Here is a 7,376-nt window from a genome sequence, read left to right as displayed (position 1 = left end):
CCGCTAACTTCACACAGGAATAATGAAAATTCAGCACTGACCAGCAAATTAGCATGTAAATAAATGCATCACAAATATTTTAATATAAATATACAGTATGTAATGTGTTTCATGGTGGGCTTTTCCCTTACCTCAAGACTGAGACTATGTCTGACTATGCAGTTTCCTTTGCATTCACTTAATAATGACAAAAACAAGTACTAGTTTTTGTTTTTTCTAAAACCAAGGTTACGATGTTATTTGTGAAACACAGGTTAACCTGTAGAGTGTACTATACTTTGACTGATGCTATCCTTTAGAGGCATTCTTGTGAATAAAAAAAGATCTTATTCAACAATATTCCAGCTAAGAGCAGAATACAAAACCCCTTATGTTCCATGGAAAACCTATGACACCACGAGGAAGAATGTGGTAATATGAGGGTTTCATTTTCATGCCCAGACCTGAAAAACAAAAGACAGCCAAAAGCATTTCTCCCAGTTTTCCCTCTGGTATAGAATGATCATAATCATATCAGCATGTAAAATTAACATCAACCTCTGTTTTGATATACCCTGATCAATTCCAAAATCTGATCAGTTCATTTGCTGGTTATAATGTTAATTCCCTTAAATCCTAACAACATTCAACTGCTCATTCTTGAGATATCATGCTAATGAGAATCTCTGACATATTCATGGACAACCCGAAAAACATAACGCCTCCACCACCTAGTGGCAGAGGCATAAAAAGAAATGCTGCAGTATAACAGAGCCACTGGTTTTCCTTTTAAATTGTCACCTGTCTAGCCTAGCTTGCCCCTGGGATAACAATTGTTTTGTGTTATAGTGTAGCTGTTGATGGAAATCCTATTTGGACAGAACATTAATTTAACAATTTAATAATAGGTTCTCTGCCAAGGGCCAGTGTAGCTGCAGGCTTTTATTCAAATTCCACTTGCTGATTTTGGTCTTCAAATGATCCTCTTTGGCTCGACCAAAAACCTGCAACCACACCAGCCCTTTGTGTACAAGATTGATAGACTTTATAAGCACATCTTACCTAACTTCAGGTGTCTGATTTAATTATATTTCTAGATCCCTATTCATAATACAGAAAAATGGATCTCTTTATAACTGACGTTAAGATTATACAAACAAACAAACAAGAAGAACTGGAATCAGCAATTATATGATTGCTTAAATGAAACCATTTCCTACTCTAAGAGTGGGTTAAGGTCCTCATTTAATCAGTAGACCAATGCATCTGTACTTTTAAAATAATTCCACAAACTCCCATCTAATTATGCAGTGTTTTGGAAAAACAAATGTCTATTTTAAAGAAGGAACATGTACACAATGAATAAGACATAAATACATCTATTCAAACCACAGTGCACTCCAAGTACTCCATTTGTCTGAATGTATTATACAATTATTTATAATATATATAATGTATATATAATTATTTACCCAATAATAATACATAAATAAAAACTTTCACCCCTAAAATAGGTGTTTTCCAGCTCTAGTCCCATCCCTTATTTAGTTTTAGTGGCTCTCATTTTTGTTTTCTCTTCCTCTTTATCTCTTTCAGCTGTCTTGCCAGCCCCTTGATTATCTTGAATGCTTTGCGAATAGCAAAGATGAATTTCAGTGGAAACAATGTTTGCCTAATAACAAAGGCAAACAGCCAAACTGCCAGAGACAGCAACCAGTACCCAGGCACAGCCAGCAAGGCCCACTGAGCCACAAAGACCACACCTTCAGGGGTGAAGAGCTTTTGAAGTTTGGCTGGACAAAAAGAAACATATGTATTAGACTAATGCTTTCAATGTTTAAATGTTATCTTATGTAAACTTTTGGAAACATGAAATTTTGTCCATAAAGACTACAAAGAAATTTGTGGCTTGTCTTTTAAGGTTTTTAGTGGTCCATGTGATTTTAAAATAGTAAATGCTCACTTCATGCTTGTGTGGAATTTATTATTGATACTTACAGTAATAATAATAATATAAACTCACCATCAATTCCGGCGGCACCCAGAAGTTCTGTAATGCACGCTGCCACTGCATTCAGAGTGTGAGCCACAGCCTGTGATATCTCTTTTATGCCATCCCCTATGGTCTGTTTAAAGCGTTGAAGAAAACATTACCTATAGAACACTCTGGCTCTCAAATATGCCCTGACATATGCAGGCTTAGGTACAAAATAAAACCAATTTTCACCACTGAGTCTTGAGTTTCAGTCAATGTTCTCATCAAACATCAGAATGGGGAAAATGTGAGAAAATATGCTGGTTTGAGTATTTCAGAAACTGCTGATCTCTTGAGATTTTCAGGTACAAGACCTTACACAAAATGCAAAAAAAAGAGTGAATGGCCAGACTGGTTATAGCTGACAGCTAGACTATGGTAACTTAATTTACCACTCTTTAAAACCATGCTGAGAAGAAAAGCATCTCAGAATGCACAACAAGCTGAACTTTGAGGCAGATGGGCTACGACAGCAGAAGACCACAACGGATTTCACTCCAGTCAGCCAAGAACGGGAAATCTGAGGCTACAGTGGACACAGGTTCACCGAAACTGGGCAGTTGAAGATTGGAAAAAGACCAGGTTTATCCAATCTTCTTTTGTCCAGTTTCAGTGAGCCTGTGCCCAATATACTATACCACTTCATTTTACACGTAGGAAGTTATTCTTGTGAGATGTTGTTGCTGGTTAGACTGGGCAGATTTTTAAACCCCTATTTAAAGAAGGACATTATGCCTACTTACCTTTAGCAGTGTGTTGACTGTCTGTTTCCCGAAGAGAGAAACCAGATAGGAGTGAGCATCATCCCCCAGGCTCTTAACAGCAGAGTGTGCACTCTGCCACATGCTCGAGACCATCTCTGACACAGCACACACTCTCTCAAGATTCAGTGTAGATAAAATAAACACCATCATGACCAAAAACTTTGCCATTTTACAGCCTAAACTACTTATGCAACTGACAAAGCTTACAGTGTGTTTTCTCTGCCCTCATGGCTCTGTAAGGTGATTTATATTGGAGGTGCTGGAATTTTAAGCAGCATACCTGGGCGTGCGCTGTGACGTCATGCCCAAAAATTAGTCAAAGATTTTGTTACTTTTAACAGAAATCGTGTTGATTACAATAGCTAACTAAACCACAGCACAGTTTAATTCTTAAATCAGAAGGTGTTGTTTAATTTTCTATAACAGCACGTTTAATATGTATATGAATTTGTATGTTTAATATCACTGTAAAGTGATGAGTCCATGTCAGGTCCTCAGAGATGTGTACTCCAAGGCAGCTTCAGGTACCTCTGAGAACCTGACATGGACTCATCACATCCCAGCTCAAGTGAAGAAAGCCAGACAAAAGTTGTACCACATGAGAGTGCTGAGGAAACTCAGGGTCTCCCCGGCGATCCTGAAAACGTTCTATACTAGTGGGGCTCAGTGTATCTCAGCATGGTAAGATAACTGTTCAGCTCAGGAATGCAAAGCCCTGCAGAGAGTGGCGCGCTTGGCTGAGCGCATCTCCGGGTCTCCTCTCCCCTCTCTGCACGACATCTACACCAGGCAAAGAGGTACTAGAGCTGCTAAAATCTTCAGAGACTCCACCCACCCCGGTAACTTTCTGTTCAGCCTGCTGCAATCAGGCAAGCTTCCGTAGTCTGATGGCTAAACCTGAGAAGCTCAGGAGGAGCTCCTTCCCTCAGGCCATCAGACTCCTCAACACAGATATGTCCACCATACAGACCCCTTAGGACTCCACAAAGACTCTCTTATCACTTTGCACTCCATTATCCCTCCACACACTGCACTTTTTATTGTTACTACACTTCACATAACTGCATATTTTGTGCATTCCTTTTTTTGTTGCACATTCCTGTACAAACATTTCTTATTTCTTGTTATTTCTTATTACTTCTTGTTCATGTCTCCTTTTTAATTTAGTTATTTAAATGCACAGGAGAAGTAGGCCAAGTTTTCATTTCACCTCAAGTTATACAGTATACTGAATATAACTGTGTATGTGGCAAATAAAAATCTTGAATCTTGAATAGCTTTATATTAACGAGCTCATGCAGGGCTACTTAATTTATCATTCCTGTAACAGCTAATTGAGAGGGACTTGTAAGGCAGAAGCTCCACATAATCTAAGCACAATAATAAACGGATTAAAAATGTGTTGTTAAGAAAGATAAGCGTATAATCATTGATATGGTGAGGTTTTCTGTTAGATGTTTAGGTAACCTTTACGAAGGAGTGTCAGTCAGTGCTTTGTAAAAGGTAGTAAGTGTGGCAGTGGTAGCTCAGTGGTTAAGATGTTGGACTACTGATCAGAAGTTCATGAGTTCAAAGGCTGGTACTACCAAGCTGCCGCTGCTGGGCCCCTGAGCAAGGCCCTTTATGCTCAACTGTTCAGATGTATAAAGATGTATAAATAGTCTAGAAAGAAATCAATGTACAATAGCAATATGCAAATATATAACACCATGCACTGCAGTGGTCTGACCAGAGAAAATAAAAACAAACAAACAAACAAAAAAAAATTGGTCAAGACATTGATACAAAAGGTGTCAAAAGGCCTTTCGTTACACTGTGTGTTACTTTGAATGTACAGACACTGTGTATTGACAATGTTTCCAAGGTAACCAGCACTGAATTGTTTTAACATAGGGCTCTCAGACAGTAAGGATCCATATGGAAGAGGTTTATTAGTACAAATATTAGGGTCAAAACATTCTGAGACAAAAACACATGAAAATCACAACAGTGTGGTCACAAGACAAGGCAGGGTCAATATATCAAAGATCAGAAATATCTTCAAATCCATAGGGCTAGGCAAAGACAGAGGCATAGATGATGCAGGGTGAGGCAAGGCAAGGCCATACGCAGGTCATCTATCCAAACAAACCAGCTTAGAACTCACAAGGATGACAGTGCAACCCATAAGGCTTCACAGAGACTCTGCGTGCTTTTATACTGAACCAGCAGGAACTGAGTGTGACAACAGAAAAAAGTGGTTCAAACTTCAGGGGAGGGTGCCCTCTAGCGCCTTTGTGGAGAAATGTCCAAGACAGATGTTACAGTCATCTAGTGTCAAAGGTCCACAGTCTTCTGACTTCCACATTTTTCCAAACCAACCTATCTGATACATATTTAAATATGTCATAAACTAAACTGAGCACTTGCTCCACTCTACTCAGCTTATAATTATACTGCATCAAACAGATCTATCTAGATCTATCTAAGGACTTCATAACACTGATTTTACCAGTTAAACCAATCAGTTAACATTGGATTTTGGTATATGGTGCATGGTTAAAAATTATAAACACTGTTGTCCTAATGAATTAAGTAAGAAGAGGTAAAGTGTATACAAACCACTCGACTGAATGAAGTAACACTTGAAAAATGTAGAATCAGGAGAGCATTTCTTCATGGCTTTTATGACTTATTTAAAATAACTGTAGCTGTTTTAATGGCCAGCCGCAGGGGAGTGTTTCCAAAAAACGGTCATCCAGCTCAGTGGAGGCTCCAAGGCTCAGCAGGTACTTCACCACGCTCATGTTTCCCAGCTCACAGGCCGTGTATAGGGGACTGACACCATCATAGTCTTGACAATTAACACTCATCTTAACTCATCATAAGAATTCTATTCATGTCCAGTGAAGACACTTTTTTGAACTTAAAGTTACTTAAGGTGAGAAGAATATCTGTCCTTAGAGAAGAATATCTGAAAAGGGTGAGAAGAATATCTGAAAAAAAGTGGACTTACTTTGAAATGGTAATTACTTTGGGTATTTAAGTCTTTTGAGAAATTTTTATATTGTTTTTGCAAATGTAAAGTCAGAATTGTAACATCTTGTTATCTGTTTCAGCAACTCCTGTAGGGCACGGTAGTCATCAATTTCCACAGAATCACAGAGAAAGCTAGGTAACCATTTATCTGAAATCCCATTCTGTGTCTCAGAGAGAAATGAAAGGGCCTATAAAACTAGCATGCAAAGTGCTTGACACAAACTATACTATAAAAAAGTCATCTATGGTCATGGCACCACAAACTAACCTTTTACACATTTACAAAATACTAAAATTTTTTAAAATCAAGGATGCAGACGAAAAGAAGCAGTGGTAGTGTGTAACGGATATGAAGGAAACGGTTATGGATGGAAAAATTCACTTTTAATATTAGTATTAGTATTATTGCTGTTACATGTGCAAACAACAATGAAGTGCGAGGAAGGTACAAGACTGGTGATCAGTGATTTCTCATTGGGAACACTGGTGATCATTGATTGGTTGTTGGCAACAATGGTGATCAGTGATTGGTTGTTGGGAATGTTGGCTCGCAGAAGCACAACTAATTCAGGCTTTAAACACTAGTGGTCAAGTCAAACAACCTGCCCTCTCAACTCACATAACCAGCAGCTGTGATGTGAACTGGGAAACTGTAAGCTCAACAATAAGCTCAACTTCTGACAAAATGTGTCTTCCTCCCACCACATACACACAAGGCAGTGAAATAAAACAGGAAAACACACACAAGCTGCATTATTCCTGCAATCCAGATATATAGTTTCACTAGAGAGGTCAGTTTGGACTAGTTAGTGCTTACTTTAAACGACTAGTCTTTAAAACGTCTACTCTAGTTCATCAGGTCAAACGCAGATCACAAATCCAACAACAAAACATGCAACAATGATTTACTTAAACTATTTAAGAGAAGTGTGGAACAATAACTCAGAAAAAGACAAGCTGCTCACTTGAAGACTAATAAAGTGATCCATCTTTTGAGTTTATACAGCAGTGTATAAATCCAATATATTAGTGATGTGTTGTTCACAAACAACTCGACTCTTGGACACCAGCTGTTGGAAAGCTGGGAGTCGACTCTGTCTCAAACTATTAATTTCACAGAAAGTTCTTGATATCCATATTTCTCACTATAGAAATCACAAATTTCCCCAATTTATATGCTTCCTTTTACACATGTCCCTCATTTATGTTACATAAAAGATTTTTTTAAAGTATCTGCATCGGGATATTATTCTTGGTATTACTTATTAGTAGTATTTATTAATATTTAATTTAAAAAAAAAAAAAAAAGGTCAGTAGTCTAACCCTTCCCTACTGCTGGGCAAATGACACAATCAACTCACTTGGTAAACAGAACATCAGTGTTGCCGGCCATGTCTGACTAAAGGAACTGAAAACCCGAAAACCTAGCAGGAAACTTGCCGAGTGGAACGACATCACTCATGCCCTGAATCTAACCAGTTGGATGAGTCGGTTTCTGTCATGTTTGACTCAAAATCCACCAAAAAACATGAACTCAAAGTTGACTCAATCCCATAAACCACTGCAACATTGGATTAATA

Source organism: Pangasianodon hypophthalmus, chromosome 3, assembly GCF_027358585.1.
Source record: "Pangasianodon hypophthalmus isolate fPanHyp1 chromosome 3, fPanHyp1.pri, whole genome shotgun sequence".
NCBI lineage: Eukaryota > Metazoa > Chordata > Actinopteri > Siluriformes > Pangasiidae > Pangasianodon > Pangasianodon hypophthalmus.
Note: the sequence above shows the minus strand (reverse complement) of the source record.